We start from the raw sequence: 27,495 nt of genomic DNA, 5'->3' as shown, positions 1-27,495 counted from the left end.
CTCCCTCCTTTTTTACTTCCATGTTTATATAACATTTCGCATATTGCAATCGCCGCTTGCCTATTAGGTCACGATGCTGTTGTTTCACCCTGTGTCCAGGTGATGTTGAGCAGACTCCTCTGCAGTGAAATATTTTGTGTGTTCTCTACGCCTCATATAAGGCATGTTACAAATACATCTGCATGTATTTAAAAGGTATGTTGTCGCAGACAATTTGCTACAGTGGAGGTAAGACATTATACTTTGACTTTTGAAACCACTTTCTTATGAACTGCCTAGGTTAAGTAATTTAGTATTGAGATAACATTTAGCGTAGTGGAGTCCAGCCTGGCATAGTGGCCAAGTAACCACATACTTTGTAATCTCTTTCCCTTGCTTCAAGTCAACAGAATTGATAATAAGACAAGACTACTTCATGAAAATTTTATACTAAGGCATTAGCAGATTGACATCACGTTAAAACCTGTGTTCTCTTATTATAGATTTATGTTAGTATGTCATAAAATTATTTTAGAAAACAACTAGAAGAATTATGGGATTGTCAAGCTATGCAACAGGCATTGGATGCTGGAAGAGAAAAGATGCCAGTTGCTACACCAGCCAAACTACACAATGGTTCAAAAAACACAGTCAAAAGAAGAGTTCTTCAATCACAATGCTACTGAAGACACACAGGATTATTGGGAACTTCTGATGTGTATTCAACCAAGAGCAAGAGGAAGAAGTTCTTTACCGTACTGTGCAAGTGGAAGGAAGATATTATGGCAATTATGGCATATCAGTAACTGATTTATAACATTTGGCGTTTCGGCTTGCTGCACGGAGTCATATTCCACATTCATTCAGCAACGAGATAGAGATAGCAGGCAAGGATCTGTTGACACAGTTTCGGAAGAGACATTCAACATTAGCCTAGGAAAACCAGATTTCACTATACCTTTTTCCTTTGACCTCTCCCTGATCACTTTAGCCTGTGTACTGGGAAAAGTGACAATTTTGCAGATTTTCATATAGCATCACTACAAAAGTATTTGAATAATACAGTAACATCATGCTGTATTCTTAAGCTTTGAAACTACGATCGGTCGCCAAACGGAAAACATGGCGAAAATCGAAAATGTTTCGTTTACAACGTTTTGATACATCTTTCAGATTCTTCTCTACCCAGTTGCCACTCCGACTCAGACATATGTCGTAGCTCGTAGCAACTTTCCAGTACCCTGGTCGTAGAGGGCTTCCTGGCATTTCCATCAAATCTCTACGGTACTCTGTAGTAATGTGCGTGTGGCAAAATACTGTTCTCGTAGCTAGTGGTTCCCGCTTGCGAAGAGATGAAAATCAGAGAGAGCCAAGTCCAAGCTGCATGGTGGGTGGTTAAACACATACCATCGAATACGCTGCAGGATAGTCCTCATAGCCCCTTCAGTGTAAGGCTGAAAATTATTATGACAACGGAATTATCAGACTAGGACGGAAACCTGTAGAAGTGATGTATCTGTACAGACAAACATACAAAGAGTGTAGAAAAATTTTAGTACAGTCGTCTCTAATTTTTTTAATGTTTTGTAGGAGGAGACTGAAATTTTTTGTGAACATACGTGGAACATTTTGATATAAGTTGGTGTATAAAAGTATTTTCTTTTATTTACAGGTGAGTCATAGTGGACCGTGAAGCAGATGGCAGGTTTCGAAAACGGTCAGTAATGTAGTTCCTCTTCAAGACCGGCGATGTCTCTGGCACATCGATTCACAGGAAGTTGCTCGCTGTATATGGGGAGGACACAGTGGATCGCTGCAGTATCCAGCGGTGGTTGCAGAGGTTTAAAGAAGGTGATTTGTCTCTACTGGAGATTCCACGATGCTGCAGACCATCGACGGTAGTGAGTGATGTTAATAAGAAGACCTCTGATCAAATCATCTAAAATGACAGATGTGTAACGACACTACAGCTACTGTGTGGAAGGTAGGAGACGAGATACTGGCAGAAGTGAAGCTGTGAGGACCGGGCGTGAGTCGTGCTTCGGTAGCTCAGATGGTAGAGCACTTGCCCGCGAAAGGCAAAGGCCCCGAGTTCGAGTCTCGGTCGGGCACGCAGTTTTAATCTGCCAGGAAGTTTCATATCAGCGCACACTCCGCTGCAGAGTGAAAATCTCATTCTGGAAACATCCCCCAGGCTGTGGCCAAGCCATGTCTCCGCAGTATCCTTTCTTTCAGGAGTGCTAGTTCTGCAAGGTTCGCAGGAGAGCTTCTGTAAAGTTTGGAAGGTAGGAGACGAGATACTGGCAGAAGTGAAGCTGTGAGGACCGGGCGTGAGTCGTGCTTCGGTAGCTCAGATGGTAGAGCACTTGCCCGCGAAAGGCAAAGGTCCCGAGTTCGAGTCTCGGTCGGGCACACAGTTTTAATCTGCCAGGAAGTTTCATATCAGCGCACACTCCGCTGCAGAGTGAAAATCTCATTCTGACTACAGCTACTGTTTGTCATTGGACAAACTGCGACGTGCTATCTAGACCCACAGCTTCAGGGTCAGCTCATCGGACTACACCATGACAATGCCAAACCCCATGCAGCCCTTTTGACGCAGGAGAAAATCGGTAAAATGGGTTGGAAAATTGTTCCTATACCTCCCTACCGTCCGGACTTGGCTCTGTCTGATTTTTACCTCTTTGGTCGTACCTGCACAGTAAAAGAGAAAGACCTTATTTCCTATGTCAAGCGTTGGACCAAAAGTTCAATCCCCCGAATTTTATCAAAATGCATTTACATCATGGAAAGAAGTTGGGCCAGATGCTGATGGAGGCTACAATGAGTAGGATCAATGTATAGCTAAATGTTCCAAGTATGCTCAATAAAAATTTTATTCTCCTCCTGCAAAAAAATAAAAAAATAAAGACGACTGTGCAAAACCTTTTGAATACACCTTGTGCAGTTACAATTTCAGAAAAAGTGGATGACTTATTGAAGAGAACGAGCCTCATAAATTTAGCCAGTCAATAACGGGTTTGTCTCCCTGTGACCCTTGTGAAAGCAGCTATTTGGCTCAGCATTGAGAGAGTTGTGGGACGTCCTGCAGAGGGATATCGAGGCAAATTCTGTGCAACTACCAATTTAGATCCTCAAAATCCCGAGTTCCCTGGAGATCCCTGCTCTAAACGTTCTCGACTGGGGATAGATTCGGCGACCCTGGAGACCAAGCTACGCAATGGCAAGCATGAAGATAAGTAGTAGATATCCTCGCCGTGTGTGGACGGGCATTATCTTAGTGTACTATAAACCCAGGATGGCTTACGATAAAGGACAACAAAACGGGGAGTAGAATATCTTAGACGTACGCTGTGCTGTAAGGGTACAGCAGACGCAATCAAAGGAGTCCTATGGCAAGAAATGGCACCCCCAGGCATCAAACAGATTGGTATCCCGTTGCTGTCCGGGGCGTCTCCAGACACGCCTTTGGTCTAGGATCTCATCCACTAGAATAGAAGTGGATTCTGATGAGTTCCTCTTCGAAATGAGCTCCGATGATCAGCGAAGGTGCCTCCGAGAGCGGTGGAACAACAACTCGGCGTATGGACAAGCAGGAGTGATGACCTAGGGTGGCATTTCTTTTCTTAGCAGGTCCCCTTTGATTATCACCTGCGGTACGCTTACAGTACAGAGGTACGTTGACGATATTCCACGCCCCGTTTTGTTGCCTTCATGGCAAGCCATCTTGGGCTTACATTTCCTCAAGAGAATGTCCAGCCGCAAACGTCAAGTGTATCTGCTGCCTGTCATCGTGCTTGCCAAAGCTTGTCTCGGACAGCGGTTCCACCGCCAGTTGAGAAGGTCTGGAGCAGGGCACTCCACGAGTTCCTGATTTCGACTATCTAATGCGCCAGTTCCGTAGATTTTAGCACGATATCCCCCATAAGGACATCCAAAAATTCTATCCTCCAATACCAAGCTGAATAATTGTTTGCATAATGGCTCAAGACGGATGACTTGCTCCATTTTTGAAGCTCTTTCCCTGCAATAAATAATCCAATTTTTTGTGAAATTGTCATCATTTGTTTATTTGTGAATGTACACCACATCTACCAATCTCCGTCCCATTACCTGTGACATGATGTCATAGAAAAACATTTTCCTTAGAGTACCCTCTTTATCCAGCTCTCCTATAAACAACCAAAGATACAGTTAATGCATGTCTCTATTATTCTGAAGTGTTAATTGAAACACTATGAATACCTCTCAATCTGTTGCACTTTACATTATCTGGACAGAAGAAAGTGCTTACAATTAAACATAAGTAAACAAATACATTACTAATGTAGAATGGAAAAGTGTTCCAGGTGTCAAGTTTGTTAACAAATAAGAAATTCCTCCAGTAACTCACTCTTCGAATGAGCAACATTTACAAACGACGTAGCATAAACATAGCACACAGAGCTTACAATTAAATCCTAAAACACACTGCAGAAAAAAATTAATACACCCGGGAAGCCGTCAATTTCGATCCAATGGCGACATATGCCATCTTGGTTTCAACATCGTCAGCCAACAGACTCTGTAGTGGAATAGCTACCAGAGATTCATCTGTGTCTACCATTTAACAGGGGATGCTCGCAGTCAGAAGGCTCTGTGTGGTGTAAACCACTGAGATTCACTCATGCGCCCTACAGCCAATCGAACTAGTTTGAAAGAGGCCAGATTTGTGGCCTTCCGAATGGTGGGATGGTCCTTTCGAAGAATTGGCACACAATACGTCAGTTGTCCAACGTTTCTGGTATCAGTGGCCACAACACTCTCAGACCTTAAGACGACGTTCTGGACGTCCATGCAGCACAGACGCTGGCCAGGACCGTTATATTGTAAGGGCAGCTGTGGCAGATCGTTCAGATAGCACAGCACAGGTAGGAAGTGAGCCCACACGCGTCAACACGAAGTGTTGCGTACCGGTTATTAGTAGTGGGACTAAAGGCACGCACACCTCCATTCCATACTCCACTCACCCCACAGAAATTACGTGCACGGTCGGCTGATGTGGTCAGAGTTTTGCTTACAAGATTGCTGTTGCGCCGCAGTGTTCAGCAACGAAAGCAGATTCTATCCGCTTGCAAGTGATGGTCCTTTGCGTGTACGACGTTGACTTGGTGAGAGCCGTCTCACAAAGTGCATTCGTCCAATACACAAACATCACGTCGAAGTCCTTATAGTCTGCAGTGCGATAAGCTACAACTCTCGTCCACCTTTGGTACTTCTACAATAAAATTGAACTCTTTCATCCATTATTATGATGTTATTTATTAAGCAGCTACTATTTTAGGTGCTGCAGCGCACCGTCTTCAGGCCTTAAATGACGCTCAGGGGGTTAACTCCAGGCGTACACGCGATTCATCAGTGGCCGACAGCTATGCACTGAATTTCGTGAACTGTAACTACCAACTGACTGGTTGGAGACTCAGCATCATTGTTACAGGCTGTGAAAACAGGCCCGTAAATGTTGTCCACTGATGAATCGTATGTACGATTGGAGTTAACCCTGTCAGCGTCAGTTGAAGCACTAAAACTGGCAGCCGTACGATAAATAACATCATAAACACGGCTGTAGGTTTTCTATTTTATTACGTAAGAGAACAGCCGAAGTCCCTCAAACCTCCAATCAGAAGGACGGAAATACAATAATTGGGTGTCTCTGGAGGGGACGCTAACCAGCACGCCGTACGTGCAGAATGTCGCTAGACCCGATCTTTTGCCATTCTTGCAAACAGGATCTTTCAACCACAATATCAACACCTGCAGCTCCATCCTTCACATCAAAAACTTAACCCACAACTACTGCTTGTTCCAACAGTGTAATGCTCGCCCACACATTGCCCGTGAAATTCAACGTGCTCTGCAAGACGTGAAACAACTTACCTAGTCAGTTCGATCTCCAGACTTGTCTCTATTCGAAAACGTGTGGGATATGATGGCAGGAGGAGTACCTCGTGCGACTCGTCAACCAACAACTCTACAGGACTACGCGAACAGGTTGAGCAGGCGTGGAATAACGAAACTAAGGAGGGTACTCACCATCTGAACGATCGGCTGGATGCCAAAATCAGCGATAAAGAACTGCATTTGGATGGCGATTATATATCAAAGTGATATGTCTGCGTAAGCAGAAGAAACTAACGATCAAGTCCGAAAACAATTTATTTCGACTATTCAATTACCCGAAACAAATTCTCCAAGTATAACACCAACACAAAACAGTGATCCGTCTTCGAATCACAACTACATACAAGAATAATATAGAAAACAACTGAAATAATTTACTACTAGGGTCCGCCAGAAACTTCTCCGATATACCAAGCCTAATCCAGAGATGAGCGAGAAGATCCAAGCCGGGCTGCCGGGGCGGCAGCTATCCGTGTCTGCTGGCAGTCGATGAACTGCCGATGTGGTTTTTTTTTTTCTTTATTGTAATTTTTATCACCTTACACAAGGCGGGCTGTCAGCAGCTGAGTACGCCGCTCTTCAGCCTTGAGATTTACAATAAGTAAGAAATAGAGAGGACACAGAGAATACAATCAAAAAAAGGTGGGCAAAACAGTGTAGACACCAAAAAACAAAAAACCACGGAGCCGTTCACGCCGGACGAGAAAACATCACTGACACTAGTGGACACGGCGCACAAAACAGGGATGACGGCGATGGTACACGTGAACAGTGGCGGCGTTTCGGCGAACAAACACTAAACACAAACGAAGGCACACACACGAAACACTAATGGCGATGACATCCGGCGCGCGAATGTTCACTCAGCGTGTGCGAGTCCAGGGACCTGCCAAGAGAGGGGTAGGAGAAAGGGGAGTGGGAGAGGGAGAGGGGAAAGCAGAGATGCCATGGGCAGGGGAGAGTGGGGGAGGGAGGAAGGGGGAGGGGAAGCCTGGGGGAAGAGGGGTGGAGGACGGGTGAAGGGGGAAAAAGGAAAGAGAAGGGAAAGAGAAGGGAGGGAGGGTGCCGAAAGGAATGGAAACAGGGAAGGGGGGGAGGATCAAAGTTGATAGGAGGGGTAAATGGAAGGGAGGAGGACACCATCAGGGAGGGGGAGTTGGCGAAAGCCACCTCGGGAGGGGGTAAGGAGGGTGGAGAGATGGAGACTGGGTGGGACATGGGAATACAGGCGCGGCAGTGGGCGGGGGTGGGAGAGGATCAGGGAGACGAGCGGGTGATGAGGATCGAGTTTACGGGAGGTGTACAGGATCCGTATTCTTTCAAGGAAAAGGAGGAGGTGGGGGAAGGGGATGAGATCGTAGAGGATCCGCGTGGGGGAGGGGAGACGGATGCGATAGGCGAGGCGGAGAGCCCGATGTGTGGTCGAGCGTCGGCCTTTATAGCGCTTCGGCGGATGAGTAGCTCAGAACTATTTTCCATTACGTCGTTTGACGTGTGAAAATAGTTCCGGGATCTGCAACGACCTCTTCCTTATGTTTATGTGGGCCGGTAGTGGCCCCTGGTGGCCGCTGGTGTCTTTGCTGTGGTGTTGTTGTTGTGGTTGTTGTTGTGGCTGTTCATCAATATTGCCTGTCGGTTGTGTAGTGCTGCCGGCCGCGGTGGTCTAGCGGCTATAGGCGCACAGTCCGGAATCGCGCGACTGCTACGGTTGCAGGTTCGAATCCTGCCTCGGGCATGGATGTGTGTGATGTCCTTAGGTTCGTTAGGTTTAAGTAGTTCTAAGTTCTAGGGTACTGATGACCTCAGATGTTGAGTCCCATAGTGCTCAGAGTCATTTGAACCTTTTTTTTGTGTGTGTGTAGTGCTCCGGTGTGCCTGCGAGGGGGCCAACCGCGGCTGCAGGATATCAGTTTGGTAGCTGATATTCTAGACGCCGTCATGTCTGGTGGAGAAGGCCACGGCACAAAGTAAAACTATTACTTCACGGCATCAGCAGGAGACGGAGACAAGAGGGCTATATGCTATTCCAGAGCCTCAAAATGGTGAAGCGTGTTGGGATAGAAGACGCTTATACCGCAAAAAGAAAATTAATTTTTAAACGAGGCCTCATGCTATTGAAACGTAACAGTAGAGGAGAAAAGTTAGTGACAGCAAACGTGGTTACACGAGTGGTAACGGAATAACTGATAATGATACAATACCAATCGAGACGTAGGATAAAAGAGAATCGGTATTTCGACATGAGATCGATACGTAAAAACACGTACCTCTGTTGCTGTCAAGGCAAATCCACACCAGTTTTTCACCATGCCTGCGAGAATCGCCAGCAGAAAGAAAAATAACATTTGCCGGAAAGAAAATAAGGAAATTGCAAAATAGGTGACCGGGAAAAAAAAAGAAATGTTAAGAGTGAAACGAAAATACAATCGTGCGTGCAGTGTGACCAAATAGACGGGGCGCAAATGAAAATTTAAATTGGTTTGGGCCGTCGGCGGGCCGCGACGTGGGGCGCGGATTATGCCAGACGATCGCGACCGGAGCAGACGGCAGGTCGGGCTGGGATTAATTGCGGCGGCGGACACAATAGGCGCCGGCGGCAGCGGCGGCAGCGGGGGCGGCGCGGCCGCCGGCGGCACTCGTGACGTCTGTTTACAGTTATTGGACGTGTCAGTCGCACGGTCGCGGCCCGCCGCTATTGCTGATTGATTGTGTTAGCATACGGCCGCCCCCGCGCCAGCCGCTGGAACTTCAATCAATACGGACCGCACGGGACGGATAGGACAGGATAGGAGAGAGAGAGAGAGTGAGGGGCGCTCCTTGCCGCAGCTCGGCGCGATGTCGGCGTATGCACGACACGGAAGGGCCGTCCTCGGCGGGCGTCACTGCCCCCAGCAGCAGCCGCCACTGTGACTGGGTTCAGTCGGTCAACCAACAACATGAAAGTCACGCTTGTGAGACAAAAATATGAGGCTATCAAGACACCAGTTTCCCATAGATTATACACTGAAGCGCCAGAGAAACTGGTATAGGCAAGTGTATTCTAATACAGAGATATGTGAACAGGCAGAATACGGCGCTGTGGTCGGCGCCTATAAAAGACAACAAGTGTCTGGCGCAGTTGCTCATTTACTGCTGCTACAATGGCAGGTCATCGTGATTTAAGTGAGTTTGATCGTGCTGTCGTAGTCGGCGCACGAGCGATGGTACACAGCATCTCCGATATTGCGCTGAAGTGGAGATTTCCCGGGTGTACCATGAATATCAGGAATCCGGCAAAACATCGATATCGCTGCGAATGGAAAAAGCCCTGCAAGAACAGGACCAATGACGACTGAAGAGAATCGTTCAACGTGACATAAGTGCGTCCCTTCCGCAAACTGCTGCAAATTTCAGTGCTGGCCCTTCAACAAGTGTCAGCGTGCGAAGCATGCAACGAAACATCATCGATAAGGGCTTTTGGAGCCGAAGGCCCATTCGTGTACACATGATGACTGTATGACACAAAGCTTTACGCTTGCCCTTCAGCACCGACATTGTGCTGTAGAGCCGGCCGGTGTGGCCGAGCGGTTCTAGGCGTTACAGTCTGGAACCGCGCGACTGTTACGGTCGCAAGTTCGAATCCCGCCTCGGGCATGAATGTGTGTGATGTCCGTAGGTTAGTTATGTTTAAGTAGTTGTAAGTTCTATGGGACTGATGACCTCATAAGTTAAGTCCCATAGTGCTCAGAGCGGTTTGTGCTGTTGATGCTGGAAACATGTTCCCTGGTCGTACGACTTAAGTTTCAAATTGCAACGAACGGATGGACGTGTACGGGCATCTCCATGCCTCATGAATCGATTGACCTTGCATGTCAGCAGGGGACTGTTCAAGCTGATGGACGCTCTGTAATTGTGTGGGGCGTGTGTAGTTGAAGTGATATGAGACCCCTGATACGTCTAGATACGACTCTGACAGGTGACACGTACGTAAGCATCCTGTCTGATCACCTGCATCCATTCATGTCCATTGTGCATTGCGACGGACTTTGGCCATTCCAGCACGACTAGGTGACACTCCACTCGTCGAGAATTGCTACAGAGTGCCTCCAGGAAAACTCTTCTGAGCTTAAACATTTCCGATGGCCACCAAATTCCTGAGACATGAATATAGTTGAGCATATCTGGTGTGCCTTCCACCGTCCTGTTTAGAAGAGATCTGCAGTCCCTCGTACTTTTACGGATTTATGGACAGCCCTGCTAGATTCATGGTGCCCGTTCACTTCAGCATTACTTCAGGCATTAGTCGAGTCCATGCCACGTCGTGTTGCTGCGCTTCTGCGTGCTCACGGGGGCCCTGCACGATATTGGGCAGGTGTACCAGTGTCTTGGCCTCTCCACTGTAAATAAAATGCTGGAACAGGAGATGCAGATTTATTAGAACAGTTTTCAAATTAGAACTATGTTTTACTTTCCAAAGAGTGTTTTTAAGAATGTTTTGATAAAATCTTTTAATAGCGAAGACCGCGAAGAAGAACACTTTAAATGATGACTAGTTTCGGCGATTCACAGAACCATGATCCGATCAATTATAAAATTAAGTGTAATGTCAGCTGATAAAATGAGGCTAGGACGAAACGTCAGTATTCAGTACATCACAGTGCAGTCTCATACAAGAGTCTGTCTCAATAAAATGCTGGCTGTATCTATGAGGCAACATTTAAAATTGATAAACAACATTTTGCAAGCACCATCGTTACGCCAGTAGCTTACGAACATAGAAATATAATTTACTCCTTTGTAACTAGGAGCAGTAGTAAATCACTAATTCAGAACTAGAAGCAAGCAAACGTAATGTGAATTAACGGTGGACGTTTTAAGAATTGTCTTCGATGATTGCTGCTTTATCTCACCGGTAAGTCAGAATTTTACGAAGATAGACTATTCCATGGGAATGCACTGCGATGTGGAGACGATATGTCCAAGCCTCATTTTACCAGCTGACTCTACGCTTGCTGCTAGGTAGTATCCATGGGAGGGGAGTAGGCCAGATGGTCCACGAAACGTTGGGAGCAGGGTACCATGTCACAAGTATTGTGAAGCTAAGTGCTAGCCTTAGCCAGGTGACAGAGAACATAGGAAAATTAAGCAAAGATTTTGGAAAAGAGGATCAGGTGATTACAGTAGGTGTAGTAGGAAATAGCCTGGCTAACTACAGTAATTACAGCATTAGTGGTCACCTGGATAAAATAGGAGCAGCAACTTCACATACAAATGTGACTTTCATGGAGGTACTGCAGCACTATGAGCAGCCCTGGGTTAATACTGCTGTGAGTCGTGTTAATTCTGAGTTCAGCAGGTTGCTGCTGACTGAAATGGATTGTCATGTGAATTCAGTGTACGTTGCTACGATTGAGGATGGGGTTATACTAGACATGGTTTGCACATGAGTAGCAGAGGGAAAGATAGGTTGGATGAACGTCTTGCAGGAAATGTACAGGAGGCCACCAACACACAATGCAAGATCCCTGTGGTTACTGGTGTCAGAGGGGCACCCTTTTTAGGTTAGAATCATGTTTCTGGCTATCTGTTTTGAAAGAAGTCACCATAACAGAAGAGACAAACATTAATGCACAGAAAAGTAAGGTTATCTTAATCCACCAAAATATTAGAGTACTGAGTAATAAGGTAGAAGAGCTTCTTGCCTGCTTGCAAAATGTAGGGGAAAAGATAGACATTTTGTGCCTGTCTGAGCAGCACATAACTACAGGGTTAGATAAGTTACATATAAAAGATTATAGTCTAGCAGCTTACTCAGTCAGAGCTAATATGGGAAAATGAGGCGTTGTTGCGTACATTAGGATAGAACACAAGTTCAGAAGCATTGACACAAGTAGATTTTCTAGTGATCAGCACATAGAAGTGTGTGGTTGTGAATTAAAGCTGGAAAACAGTTCACTTTTAATTGTAACAGTATATAGATTAAATTACAAAATAGCATCGGTAGGTATTTTCTGTAACTTATCCGAAGCATTTGATTGTGTGAATCATAGTATACTCCTAGATAAATTTAAGTTTTATCAGATTGATGGTATAGTCAACCAACAGATCATGTCATATCTAAGAAAAATAATGTAGAAAGTAGTACTTAGTAGTAATTCAACCAACAGAATCTAGGGAAATAATTATGACTGGAGAGAAATCAGCTATGGGGTTGCCCAAGGCGCAGTCTTAGTTCCTCTACTGTTTCTCATATATGTAAATGATCTACCGTCTAATGTACAACAAGCAGAATTAGTTCTGTTTGCAGATGACACCAGCATTGTAATCACTCCAAGTATACATACAGAAATGTAAGAAATGGTGAAAAGTTCTCAGAAGTAGCATTGACTGGTTTTCTGCGAACGGTATCACCCCAAATTTCACAAAGATATATCATATTCAGTTCTGCACCTATAGGGGTACTGCACCAGTGATAAGTGTAACACATGGTGATGAAATAATACATAGCGTGGAAACTTCAAAATTCTAAGGTGTCCATACTAACGAGAACTTAAATAAATTGGAAAAAAACACATTCTGGGACTCCTAAAATAACTTAGTTCAGCCACATTTGCAGTTATAATCATAGCAAATTTAGGAGAGAGAGAGAAATCATCAGTAAGTTGACATATTTTGCTTATTTTCATTCAGTAATGTCATATGGAATAATGTTCTGGGCTAACTCATCCTTAAGAAAGAACGTCTTCATTGGCCAAACCCGTACAGTAAGAATGATATGTGGTGCTCACCTGTGATCATCTTGCAGACATCTGTTTAAGGAGTTGGGCATTCTGACTACTGCTTCACAGTAAATATATTCCTTCATGAAGTTTGTTGTAAATAATCTACTATAGCTCAAAAGGAACAATGAGGTACATAATTACAATACTAGGAGAAAAAATGACATTCATTACTCAACATTAAGGTTGTCTTTAGCACAAAAAGGGGTGCACAACGCTGCAACAAAAATTTTTGACCACTTACCCACTGATATGAAATGTCTAACAGACAACAAGGTAAAATTTGAAAATAAACTGAAAAAGATTCTCCTCGACAACTCCTTCTTTTCCATAGAACAATTTCTATGTTTGTAATGCTTAAATGGTGGTGTGTAGGAATTGCTAACCCAGTCTGTATATCTTGTTGTCATTTCGGAGAAAAAATTATGTGTTGATGTTTAGAGTATGAATAGATGTACAAGTTAACATGCAAAATGAATGTAAAATGACTCGTTCCACATCATGAAGATTTATCGTACAAAATGATCCATAGAACATGAAAGTTGATCAGAATATAGTTGTATCAACAGCTGTAATAGCCATAAATTAATGTGTTGCTACTTGTGGATCTTGAGTACTATAAGGTTACATAACTTTTTAAAAAAAACCTTTTTTTGAAAATACAATGTGTCCGAAAAGTCTTTCCCTGATTATATAAATTGATAACTCAGGCTAGAAGTAAGATACACATATGAAATTGGTGTCTAATTATTTACAAACTATCAGAGTTCTTTTCACATATCAGTAAACTTCCACTTCCATTGTTGCCCAATGAGAGTACACGTCGATATGACTTTGCGGTCCAAATGCTATCACGTATTGAGGACGATGATGGTTATCTCAGACGAATTGCCTTTTCCGACGAAGCGATCTTTTTTGTCAGTGGAGTAGTGAATCGCCATAACGTGCGCATTTGGGGTGCACAACCCCTGGCGAGGTCATGGAGTGCACCAGAGGCAGTCCAAAGGTGAATGTTTGTCGCGCGCTATTGCACGATCGAATTATCGGGCCATTCTTCTTCGCTGAGGCTACCATCACGTCTGCGGTGTATCTGGACATGTTGCAACTGTATGCTGTTCCTCAACTGTTTCAGTATCACCCCGATGTCTTGTTTCAGCAAGACGGTGCACCGACTCATTGGGGTTTGGACGTCCGTGCCTATCTAGATATGACTTTTCCTGGGAGATGGATTGGTCGTGATGGGCCAACGGTTTGGCCTCCACGCTCTCCTGACATAACCCCATTAGACTTCTTTCTATGGGGTTATGTCAAGGGCGAGGTCTACCGAACACGTGTACCAGATCTTGAAACCCTGCGGCAACGGATAACCACATTCGTTGAATCGATCCCTCCTGTCATGCTGGCTAATGTGTGGACGGATATTGAATATCGCCTAGATGTGCTACGTGCTAGCAAGGGTGCTCATGTGGAAGTTTACTGATGTGTGAAACAAACTTTTATAGATTGTAAACAATTAGACACCAGTTTCATATTTGTATCTTACTTCTAGCTTGAGTTATCAATATATGTAATCAGGGAAAGACTTTTCGGACACCCTGTATTTGGCTCTCATATCTCCATCTTTTGATTATGCCATGAAGTAATAGTTTTACTTTAATATATAATTGCCATACAAATGTTATTATCTGTCGTTTTCGAAACGTGTACATTGAATTCTCTCCACGTTGCATGCCCACTATACGCCCTCGCTCAAAGTCCGTCAACTGCACATACGGTTCACGTCCACGCTGTCGCGGCATGCTACCAGTGTTAAAGACTGCGATGGAGCTCCGTATGCCACGGCAGACTGGCTGACACTGACGGCGGCGGTGCACAAATGCTGCGCAGCTAGCGCCATTCGACGGCCAACACCGCGGTTCCTGGTGTGTCCGCTGTGCCGTGCGTGTGATCATTGCTTGTACAGCCCTCTCGCAGTGTCCGGAGCAAGTATGGTGGGTCTGACACACCGGTTCAATGTGTTCTTTTTTCCATTTCCAGGAGTGTATTTATGGCACCTTTCATGCTGAAACACTGGTTTAGCAACGACCGTACAGAAAACGGTTAACTTGAACAAGCCCCTTGTGTGTTTTAAAATTTTTCCGGCGAACTAAAAAATCGAAGAGAATTCGGTTTGCAGTGGGTCGGCGTCTGCTTCACTGCACGATATTTCGATTGATCACCTGCTAATCTTCCTCAGTTGAGTTATGGAACCTGACTAATAATTCACCTGAACCACAATTTTTATCGCATTACGTGTGTTCCGCATATACGATAAGATCGTGGTGACACACTGACCACACTCCATGGCCCACACCGCTGACGTTGGTCGAATTACGGAACTCAACTGCCCTCAGAGTAGCCGCTTGCCGTGGACATATGCGTACACTGTCACCTTCGATTAGAGCAAACCAATGAGCCATTGATTGTTTAAATAACCGAAATCCCACTTATAAAAAGCTTAAAAGTGTCTGATTACCAAATATAATTTTCATTATTTCACCTAATTACTTACGTAAGTTCTAAAATGAAAATACCATCGTTACCTACTAATGAAGAGGTATTGTCTTACGCTGAAAGTTCAGCGTAATAAGACACTTATTACAGTAGAAACTGTATAAATATCTTGAGGTAGCGCAACTGACATCTAGCAAGTACCCAGATTTTAGTCAACCAGCAATTGAGAATGACATAAATTAGTGACTTCCAACATACTTTACACATAAGTTTTTAGGAAACATTTTCTCGCTTGCATTCCACACAAAATGATGAAAGATAAATGTTTATCGCTTACTACATTTTCGCTATCCAAGGGAACTTCAGCATTAGACATGGCATTTTAAATTTATCACTTATTTAGTATCGACTCTCTTCGTGGTACCGTCTACTGACGGTATAAAGACATACCACTGAATGTACTCGCAATGCTATATCAATTCAGGAAACATGAAGTCATTAAGATTTACATGCTTGAAAAACTAGCTTTAGCTTAAAATGACGCCAATAAAACTTTAGCATCTGACATGACGTTTTAATTTATTTCATTTTTACTACTAACTATTCTCAACACTCTTTGGAGACAGTCTCTCTCTCTCTCTCTCTCTCTGTCTCTCTCTCTCTCTCTCTCTCTCTCTCTCTCTCTCTCTATTCGTTCAGTCAGTTAGGATCTCCGTCAACCCATGAATCAAAGCACGCCAATTTCTTCTGCCCTGGACTTTCTCCCGTAGGCTTTCCTGATTGGAACACATTGCTTCTGTGATGCCATCCATTCATCTCTTTCTCTGATGTCTTATTTTAGTGCCTTCGATCCTCCCCAGCATTACCGTTTCTTCCAGTGAACCATGTCTTCTGTGTCCAAAGAAGGTCAATTATTGTTCCCGTATCAGATCTTCCGGTTAGCATTCTGGTCTTATTTGCTCTAATATTGACCTATTCGTTCTCTTTACAGTCCGTGGGGCTCTAAGAAGTTTCCTCCAACACCACAATTCAAAGGAGTCTTTTATTCACCTTTCGACCTTTCTAATTGTCCATGTCCCACATCGTTACATCACAACTGCAAAGACTATAGCCCTTAGAACACCGATTTTTGTTGCTAAATTTATATCTCTATTCCTTAGAAACTCGTCAAGGTTTGACATATCTTTCCTACCAAGCAACAAGGAACTCCTGATTTCATGGCTGCTGTCACCATCAGCGCAAATCTGGGAATCGAGTTAATTGAAGGCAGACACTACCTCCATTGTTTCTCCTCGTATATGACATGAATTGATAGGTGTAGTTACCATAATTTTCATTTTCTTTTCAGTCTAGGACCAGCTTTTTCACTTTCTTCTTTCACCTTTAGCAAGAGTATCATTAACTTTTTTTCGTTTTCTGCCAGCAGTATGGTATCATCTGCGTATCTAAAGTTGTTTGTATGTATCCCAGCTACTTTCATTCCAGTTTATTCGTCATCTAGCCCGGCATTCCTCATAACGTGCTCTGCATACAGGTTGAATAAGTAAGGTGATAATATGCAGACTTGCCATACCCTTTTCTGAATCTTGATCCGTTTCGTTGTTCCATACATATTTCTCGCCGCGACTTCTTGGTCAGAGTAAAGCTCCGTATGAGCTGAATGAGGTGATCCGGTACGCCCATATTTCTTAATACTTCCCATAATTTATTGTGATCGACAGAGCTCAAAGGCTTTGGCATAAATAATAAAGCAGAGATAAACGTCTTTCTGGAATTCTCTTGCCTTATCCATAATCCACCGATTGCTGCCAATTTTATCTCTGGTGCCTCTTCCTTTACGGCAAGTTCTTCCTGTAGTTCTCGCTCCAGATACTAGCCAAATCTTTTCTGCAAGATTTTCAGCATGACTTTGCTAGCATGTGAGATAAATGTGTTTGTTCGGTGATCTGAGAATTTCTTAGAAATTCGCTTCTTCGGATTCGGAATGAATACTGATCTTTTGCAGTCTTCTGGCTATTGTTGCGTGCTCCATATTTTCTGACACATTGAATACATTCTTTCCAATGACGTTGAACAGTTCTGGTAGAATTCCATCATATCCACTTGTTTAGTTTTTGGCAATAAATTCGAGAACCCATTTGACTTCACTCTGCAAAATATGTGGCTCTAGCTCTAAAATGATATTACCTTCATCATCGTCAGCATTGTCAGTATGAAGTTCTTTCTTATATAGACCTCCTACATATTCTGCCCATCTTTGATTACCGTTCTCTACTTCTGTTAGATCATTTCCATTTCTATATTTTATAATTCAAATTCCCGCTGGGATTTTCCTTTGATGTCTCTAATTTTCTTGTAAAGATCCTTTGTCTTCCCATTCTGTTGTTGTCTTCAACTTCTTTGCAGTGCTCTGCTTAATAAGACATTTTTATGTCAACTAATGTCTGAAACTCTGTTTTTAATTTAAACATTGCTGATCTGTCCCCTTCTAGTTTCGCTTTGCTCCGTTCTTCTGCTACATGCAATGCCTCAGCCGTTAGTGATCTGGCCTTCTTGTTATTCATCTGCCTCCTTGACAGTATTAGCTACTTCTGTTCACAGATCTTGTGGACTTTTGTCTTCTATTTCCGATGCATTAAATCTGTTCAAGACCTCAGTTGGTTAATCACAGGGTATGATCTTAAAGTAGTATCTGTAATATGCAACAGCTTTTTCTACTTTCCTCAGTTTCAGCCGGAATTTAGCAATTAATGTGTCGTGATCTCATCCGCAATCACTTCCAGGTGTTGTTGTAGTTGTCTGAACCGCACTCTTCCACCTCTGATTACAAAGTAAGTAATCTATTTCATTCAGGGTTGGCCGTCTGACGAAGTAAAAGTATACAGGCGTCTTTTGGATAGCTGGAACAGTGTGTTAGTGAGAACCAAAGAACTATCTTGCCAGTATTCTAAGAGTCTCCGTATTGCTTCATTTGTTGTACCAAGACTAAATTTTCCTGTTACACCCTCTACAATCTGATTTCCCACTTTTGCGTTCCAGTCTCCAACTATGAAGACGTAGAACTGGTCACTAACTTACTTCTCAGCATTGGTGTTTGGCGCATAAACTTTAATGTGATATTCTATAATTTTTGTAGTTGCATCCCATTACAAATTTTCCTACTCTGTCTCTAACTATGAAGGCTACGCCATTACTTCTGTTGTTCTCTTGTCTAGAATAGTATACCATGTGGCCATGCGAAGCAAATTCCCCCATATGCCGGTCCACTTCATTTCACTTATTCCCAATATGTCAACGTTAATCCTCTCTATTTCTCTTTTAACTACGCCTAATTTATATATATGCCTCCAAAATGACATCGTGTATATAACATAGATCAGGAGACAAGAAGTCATAAACATTAAGATGTGTGAAAAACTTCCTTTTGCTTAAAATGGAGCTAAAATTACCCAGCATTCATTCAACCAGAGTTTGAGAGCACTTAGCGACTTCCGACAAACTACAATTTTAATTTCAAAACTTTTCTAAACTTTTTCTCTTTTACTAGCTTAATATCAAATATCAAATATTTAGCAAATTTACCACTTTGTGGAGTTTTCAAAGATTTGAACGTGTTTTATAAAAGTGAGTTCGATTCTTCAAAGAAACGGGTGTTTATCTCTTGCCTGTAGCTGATTTTAGGGAACCACTGAAACCTATCCCACATTATATCTCAAACGAACGTGCCCTGCATTGTGTACGGTATTTTAGTGTCTCATAGTACGTACTATTATTATTTTCTGTTTCTCTCCACTTAGAAACAGTACCATATGTTTCGCACAAAACGCCAAGGATAAAATATATGTTGTTTGTAGTAAGCTGTGCTTTTAAAAATAATTAGCACAAGAAATGAAGCTCTACATCTAAATCCAACAACACATTCGGCAAGTCACCGTACCGTACGTGGTAGAGGATACCTTGTACTATTGCTAATTATTTCCTTTCTTGTTCGAGCTGTAAACGGAGCGACGGAGAATCAAATATCTATAGGTTTCCGTACAAGCCCTGATTTCCCTTATCTTGCCTTCACGGACACTGCGCGAAGTGTTGAAACGTCCCCTTAGAATAATTTATACAAGACTGTGCTTCAACTGACACACAATATTTTTTTTAGCGCAACGCAATCTGACTTTCAGGTATCCCTACAAAGGAATGGCCCTGACTAACATTAACCTGTACCTTTCACAAATAACTTACCTCACAAAAATCTTCGTTACTCAAGCTACTGCAGTGCAGCGAGCGCCACTACTGCCAGCTAAATAAAAGATTCAAACTACAGAAGGCACTAACTACTGATAGGCATAGTTAGCAATTGAAAGATGTTAATAGAGAACAAACAATGTATTTACCTTAACATAATAATATATATAGTAGTTCATGACATCCAGTATAACAAATTTCAAAACTCCGCCATTTCTCTCCCCACATCCACCACTGCTGGCGGCTCACCTCCAACTGCGCAACGTTACATGCTGTTCACATCCAGCTGCCCAACACTACAATGGCAGACAACAATGCAAACTAGCCACAGACTGCACACAGCACAGCCAGTGATTTTCATATAGAGCGCTACGTAACGTTGCCAATAAGAAAACGTAAACAGCCTACTTACATAAAGAAAACATAAACAGCCTACTTACATAAAGAAAACATAAACAGCCTACTTACAGTGTATGTTGATGGCAGTAGGAGCGTTATGCAGTCTGTCGCAAATACCGGTTCTCCGAACTTTCTCAGTAGTCCAAGTAGTAAAGGTCACAGCAATCACTAGCAAATTATTTTTATTGCACCTTCATATTTTGGTCACTGTGCGTCGATCTTCAGTGTAGTAAATGAAAGTTAAAACATTACAATCACATGTCTGTGACGTAGTCCTACCTGGATTGTACACTTGGGAGTATGTGCACTGTATAAATGGTTTTAATGGTTTAAACTTACATTTACTACACTGAAGATGGCCACACAGTGACTAAAATCTGGATATGCAACAAACACTATTTGCGACTGATTGGTGTACCTTTTGCTACTTAAAATAAATACAGTCAGTGGGCGTCACCGTTTTCCCATAGGAACAAATCTGATTACACAATAGTTTAGTGAAGTGCCCTATTCGAGAGCGGAACATCAGAGAATTTGTGAAGGTGATTCGATGAAGCCTCTGCCCGGCACTTACAAGTACTTTACACAGTAACACTTTGATGTAGGCGTATGTGTAGAATCATTTCAATACTACGAAATGACCATTCACCCTGCGAACAACCGATCTGAAGTGCTCGTTCCGCTTCATACCGCTTTCAAACGTTACACCTAGTTATTTAATGGACGTGATAGTGTCAAGCAGCACATCTATAATACCGTGTTTGCGTGTTGTACAGTTGTTTTTTCGTTTTTGCGTACTCATCCACTTTAATTCACATTTTCCTACATTTAGAGCAAGTTACCGCTCATCATATCTAATAGAAATTTGAATTATCCAGGGAAAGATAACACTCCCAATGAATTGCTAAAGCGCGGAGGATGTCCACAAAATGAACAGTTAACCAAGTTGATTAAGAATGCTGTAAATGGTAGCAAAATTCGAAGCGCAAGGTGAATTATTATCACAATTCTCATACGAGAAAATTGATATGAGAAAGAGCCATCCAACTACAGAGAGGTGGATCTGCTAAGTTCAGCCCTTAAACTCGTAAGAAAACAGTAGGAAATAATATAAAAAGCGTTACAACTCTTGTAGCGGAGCAGCGTAGCTTTAGATCTAGTAGTCCACACACATATGCGGTTTTCATACGTAGGCAGGTTGTATAGAAGTCCATTGAATACAGCAGAACAGTTTATCTTTATTTTATTTATTTCGGTACGATTCAGGTAACACATGCTTCATACCTGCTCCGGAATAGGGAGAGTCCTTCCAACATAATAAAAGCAGTTGAAACATTTATCAGAATAACAGCATGAAGGCGAAAATTGGTTCCAGGTTAATTAGCTGCAAAGCAACTAACAGTGATATTAGACGAGATGACTCTTTGAGCCCTCTACTTTTTAATGTCGACCTCCGGTAGTTGAGGGGTCAGCGTGAAAGAATGTCAATCCTAAGGGCCCGGGTTCGACTCCTGGGACGGAGATTTTCTCCGCTCAGGGACTGGGTGTTTTTTTGTCCAAATCATCATCATTTCAACCCAATCGACGCGCAAGTCGCCGAAGTGACGTCAAATAGGAAGACTTGCACCCAACGAACGGTCTACACAACGGGAGGCCCTAGTCACACGACTTTTTTTTTTTTACTTTTTAATGCAGTCATGGACGAAGTGATAAAGACTGTATTGGCTGGTGGTGGTTATAGAATGGGGGGCGAAAAAATGAAAGTCATTTGTAATACAGACGATGCATTTTGGCTGGGAAATAGTCAAGATAACCTGCAGAAACTTTTCTATATGCTGAACGTGGTAGCCAAAAGCCTAAATATGGTCTTATACATACAAAAATCAAATCTGAGGGACCAATTAAATGTAAATTGGAAGTGGATGGAAAATTTATTCGACAGGTAATGACATTTATAAATCATGGTACTGAACTGTCCTGCAGAGGAAATTTCGAAAAGGAAGTTGGAGAACAGGTAGCAAAGGAAAAGAAAGTCGCAAGGTGTTTAAGTGATACTATTTGCAAAAACAAGCACATACGAAAAGCTGCAAAGACAAGAATATAGCAACAATATCGAGAATAATTATAACATACAAACCTAAGACAAGACCGGAAACATAAAAGCAAAGGGACTTTTGGAAACGAAGGAAATGAAAATCTTGAGGAGGATTACAGGGGAGACACTGGGAGAGAGGGAGAGACGTGAAAGAATTACAAAAGGATGAAAACAGGACTCCATTGACGAGTGGGAACATAAGAAAAAGCGTAAATGGACTGAACATGTAGACAAGATGGATAAAAGAACGATTGCGACAATTTTAAGAAATAAATCACAAGCTGGCAGAAGAAATATAGGCCGTCGAAGGAGAAAATGGAGCAACAACCTCAGGGTGGATTGAGGGGTACAGAGGGAAACAGGATTTAGTCTAAGAAAAAAGAAAGAGGAAGAAGAAAAGGAAATAAAAATTGTGTACGATTCAGCTTGTATCCTTCTACATTCACACTGTATCTAATACTACAGCGCAATTGCTGCTCACCCTATAGCTGCTCACCACATGAACTGCGGAATTTCAGCTACCAGGGGCTCGCTGCCTCATTCTGTGTTACATCATTTTCGCTTTAGAGCTGCTAACCTACTGTACTTCATAAAGTTTTATTTCTGGTTGTGAGACCAACATCTTGGTCGTCCTCAGTGTTCGAGCAAGGTCTGTGGATATTACCGTAAGAGCCGGAGGAGCATTACTTGTCGTCTGGGTTTTATAGTTACTCCTGGGAGCGGATGACCAACTGAGTTGGCAGCGCAGAGAGCGCAGAGAGCTCTATAAAGCGCCAAGGGCTCGACACTTCACCTACGAGTTTTATTTTCTTGGACTGGGAAGCTTTCTGGGAAGCATACTTTGCAACTTTGATATGAGAGCCTTGTACGCCGCGAGGAAGGGAAGAGGAAGTGGTGGGTGGAATTGGCGGTGCAGGGGAGGGGGTGCGCGCCGGGGGCGGTGCGTGGATTTATGGCGCCATACATCAGGCCAGCGGGGGCAGTGCGGCGCCCCTTCCGGTAGGCCGCGCCTGGCCGGGGCGTGGGGCGCGGGCACTACTTGACCCGGCCGCCGGCGGGCCAGGGAATCGCGTGCTCCCTGCGAGCGGCCCGAAATTAACCGCTAAGACAGAGGCTCCGTCGGGAGTGATTTAGTATCCGCCAGCCGAGTACACAGCTTACCTCCTGGGTGGTGGTGATGTGGCGCTCAAACCACTGGTAGCTGATCCCGATTTCGATAGCTGAAGATCACAATGTCGTCAGTTACAAAGCGACGTCCCTACTACCACCCCATTCCCATGTGCAAAAGCAACCGGCCCCAGTCACCTCCCACTCCCCCATGTTCGACCAAACACAACCCCCTTCATAACGCCTCAGATGCCAGTGATTTAAATAATAACAGAATTTTTTTTAAACAGAGTGGACCGTGGAAACATTCTTATCTTAAAAAAATCATTAACCAGAAGTACTGGAGATATCAGTTGAATTCTCTTTTCTTTAACACATCTACTTTTAATGTTTTGTATCTTTCGCTTTTGAAAATGGTGTCTCGAAGGTGGCCTCCATTCTGTTCAAAGCATTCGAAGAATCCAAATCGGAACTTTGCTTCGTCATCATCAGCGGGTGAGTTTTCCTGAAAGACGAACATCAGAAAAGTTAACCGCTATGGCCGATGATGACGAAGTGTATCGGAGAAACCGGTTGCCAGTAATTTGTTAATAAAATTACAGCTGACGATGTTGTTGGAAATTCGTGTCGTCGGTGGTCCTCTCCTCCCAGTTAACAAGAACGAATATGCAGAAATTAAATGAAAAAATGCCTTGTCCCTGAAGAACAAAAGGACGTCATCAGGCCAGTTTTAGATTAAGTCTTCACATGCTATTTTTTGTGAAAAAAAGTTTGTTCACCACTGCTAGTATGTGTGGAAGAAATTTCAAATTTTCGCAAAGAATTCGTCTCACTGTGCTATCATAAACTGCAAGAGCAGATGCATGTTTGCAAGAAGATCGCTATGGGAGGGATTCAAAACCGCCAGCCTTACTTTCTCGGCGTGTTCAGGTATCCTGGTGGTTCTTGACGATCTTGGTTTCTTTTTATTCACATAGCCAGTATCCATAAACGTGTCCACCCACAGAACAATCGATTTTAGATGGGGAGCATGATCTGCAGGGGCGATTTTAAATTGGTCCTGAATGCACGTTTGACTGCGATGACAGAATGGCCATTGGAAAATTAAGTCGCCATGGCGAACGCTCTACTTTATCGTCCACTATATCAACGCTTCTAAGATAATCATGTGCACACGTTTACAAATGACTACTTTCGATCTCCTTCGATGATCTTCACATGTAATAACAAAATGAAACTAATTTATATTTAAATATTATCTTACAAAAAATAGTAAATTATTGAGAACTTTTAACATTGCAACGGGTCAGCCATCGTGAAAAATTTAATGATTATAAAGAATACCCCTCGACTGCAAACAGAAACCGGATGTTGACTTAGGTTTCGGCGCGGATAACCACACCTTCTTCAGAAAATTCTAAAGAGGCATGGTCCAACTTTAATACAGAGTCTTATGCTCTTGTGGGCGTTCTGTATTAATGTTGGACCATGCCTCTTTAGGCAGTTTGCAGTTTTAGTGTGTTCCGAAGAAGGCGTGGTTATCCGCGCCGAAACGTAGGTCAACATCCGGTTTCTGTTTTCAGTCGAGGCGGATTCTTTATAATCATTAAATACAAAATTATTCTACGTAACAGTTGAAGTCAACTATGTAGCTGCGTCGGCAACCCTGCGTATTATCGATACTGTACATAAAGAACACTGTGGTATGAAACTATGGTCTGCGTTTCTAAATACGCAACTGATGGAGCGATGGGAGAGGAGAGAAAAGGGGTAAAGAGTGGGAGGGGGAAAAGTGGTGCGAGGGGGACTAGGAAAGTGGAAACAGTTCAGAGAAGGGGCGGATTTGGTGAAATGTTATGAACGTATCGTATTTGCACTCAGCGAAACATTACAGTAAATTGTGCAGAAAAAATAGAAAATATTACTGTAAAACTATAAAACCTACAACTATGAAAAGAAATTTTCGTTAAAATATTAAGGGTGCAGAACAAGGAAAATGAAAAATGTTAAACTTACAAAATAGTGGAATTATAAATACGAAACTACGTGAAATAACTAAAATTACATTGGATAATAAATGAAAAGCACCAGTTTGCTTTTGTTCTACAATATTTTAGAACAAAAGCAAACTGGTGCTTTTGATTTATTATTATAATGTTGTTCTACCAAGAACCGACGGAAGATTCTGTTAATAAAATTACATTGGCTTTAAAAAAGTATAAGACATTGGAAGAAGGATACTATAAAAGGTATCGAATAATATATTTGTAAAAGTGAAGCTAAGTGGAACGCTAATAACAATAACGTTTATCAGTCTTCTTGTTGTACTCTTCAGCAGGCAGACTCGTTTGATCCATCAGCCCACGATGCCACACCTCATACTGAATAACTGTTGCAACTGTGAAGCACCCGTGCTCTACGGATAGCGTCTATGATTAGTAATCAAAACCATTCGGTCCCGCGTTCGAAAACCGCCACTGTTTAAATGTTGATTAATAATCAGCATTGGCGGCCGAAGACTTCCGGCATAAGAAGTCTATTCTGCAAACGGCCATTTAAAAAAGGGTGGAGGAACGGACAGAGATTCAAGGTACTCTATTGTCTTTGAGGTGGGAAACTGCCGCTAAAGGCGGAAGATTCAGCAATGACCAACGACATGCGGATGTACACATATATCCCCAAGATATGTTGCATATAACTGAAAAAGAGTCAGGATGATCTCTCCATTGGCAAAAGATTCCAGAGTAGGCCCCCTTTGGGATCTCCGGGAGGGGACAACCAAAGGCAAGGTGACTATGAGAAAAAGATTGAATAACCAACAAAAGTATAACGTTCTAGGAGCCGGAGCGTGGAATATCAGAACCTTGAATGTGAGAAGGAAGCTATGGAAACGCAAAGGCTTAATATAGATATAGTAGGGGTCAGTGAAGTGAAATGGAAAGCAGACAAGGATTCCTAGTCTGATGAGTATAGGGAAATATCAACAGCAGCAGAAATTGGTATATCAGGAGTTGGATTCGTCATGAACAGAAAGGTAGGGCAGATAGTGTGTTGCTATAAACAGTTCAGTGATTGATTGGTTCTTTCAGAGTCGACAGAAAACCAACACCGACAATAATAGTTCAGTTATACATGCCGACGTCGCAGGTTGAAGATGAAGAGTTAGGGAAAGTATAAGAGGATATTGAAAGGATAATACAGTACTTTAAGAGAGATGAAAATCTAATAGTCTTGGTGGACTGGAATGCGGTTGTAGGCGAAGGAGCAGAAGAAAAGGTTACAGGAAAATATGGGGATGGGACAAGTAATGTGAGAGGAGAAAGACTAATTGAGTTCTGTAATAAATTTCAGCTAGCAATAGCGAATAATTTATTCGAGAATCACTAGAGGAAGAGGTATACTTGGAAAACACAGGGTCATATGGGAAGATTTCCGTTAGATTACATCATGGTCACACACAGATTCGAGATCAGATACTGGATTGTAAAGCTTGCCCAGAACAGGATATAGATTCAGATAACAACGTAGAAGTGACGAAGGATAGGCTGAAGTCATAAATAATCAATACGCAAAGAATTGGGGTACGGAAGTACAAAGGAATGACTAGATACGCCTGAAGTTCTCTAAGGCTATAGATATAGCAATAAGGACTAGCTTAGTGGGCAGTACAGTTGCGGAGAAATGGACATCTCTAAAAAAGGGCAACCACAGAAGTTAGAAAGAAAAACATAGCTACCAATAAGGTAACCGTGACGAATCCATGGGTAGCAGAAGAAAAATTTCAGTTGATCAATGAAAGAAGCAAGTACAAAAATGTTCGGGAAAATATATAGGAAAGTCAAAATAACCTACCAGCTGACTTCCGGAAAAATATCACCCACACAATTCCGAAGACCGCAAGAGCTGACAAGTGGGAGAGTTATCCAAAACCAGCTCAACACCTCATGCACTGATGTTGCTCACAATATACAGAAAAATGGAAGAGAAAACTGAGGATGAGTTCGATGACAATCAGTTTGGCTTTAGGAAGGGTGAAAGCATCGTAGAGGTACTTCTGACGTTGCGGTTGAGAATGGAACGAAGACTAAGGGCAAATCAAGACACGTTCATAGGATTTGTCGGCCTGAAAAAACCTTCGAGTGTCTAAAATGGTGCAAGATGTTCGAAATTTTGATATAAATGTGGGTTAGCTACGGGAAGAGACGGATAATATATACAATATGCACCAAAGCCAACTGGGAATAATAAGACTGAACGACCAAGAATGAAGTGCGCGAATTAAAAAGGTTGTAAGACAGGGGTGCAGTCTTTCGCCCCTGTTGTTCAATCTGTACGTCGAAGAAGCAGTGATAGAAACAAAAAAAAGTCAGGCGTGGAATTCAAACTCAAGGTGAAAAGCTATCAATGATACGACTCGTTGATGACGTTACTATCCTGAACGAAAAAGAACAACAATTACATTATCTGCTGAATGAAATGAACTAT

The sequence above is a fragment of the Schistocerca cancellata genome, chromosome 7, assembly GCF_023864275.1.
Source record: "Schistocerca cancellata isolate TAMUIC-IGC-003103 chromosome 7, iqSchCanc2.1, whole genome shotgun sequence".
Classification (NCBI taxonomy): Eukaryota; Metazoa; Arthropoda; class Insecta; order Orthoptera; family Acrididae; genus Schistocerca; species Schistocerca cancellata.
This window is presented reverse-complemented; position numbering follows the sequence as displayed.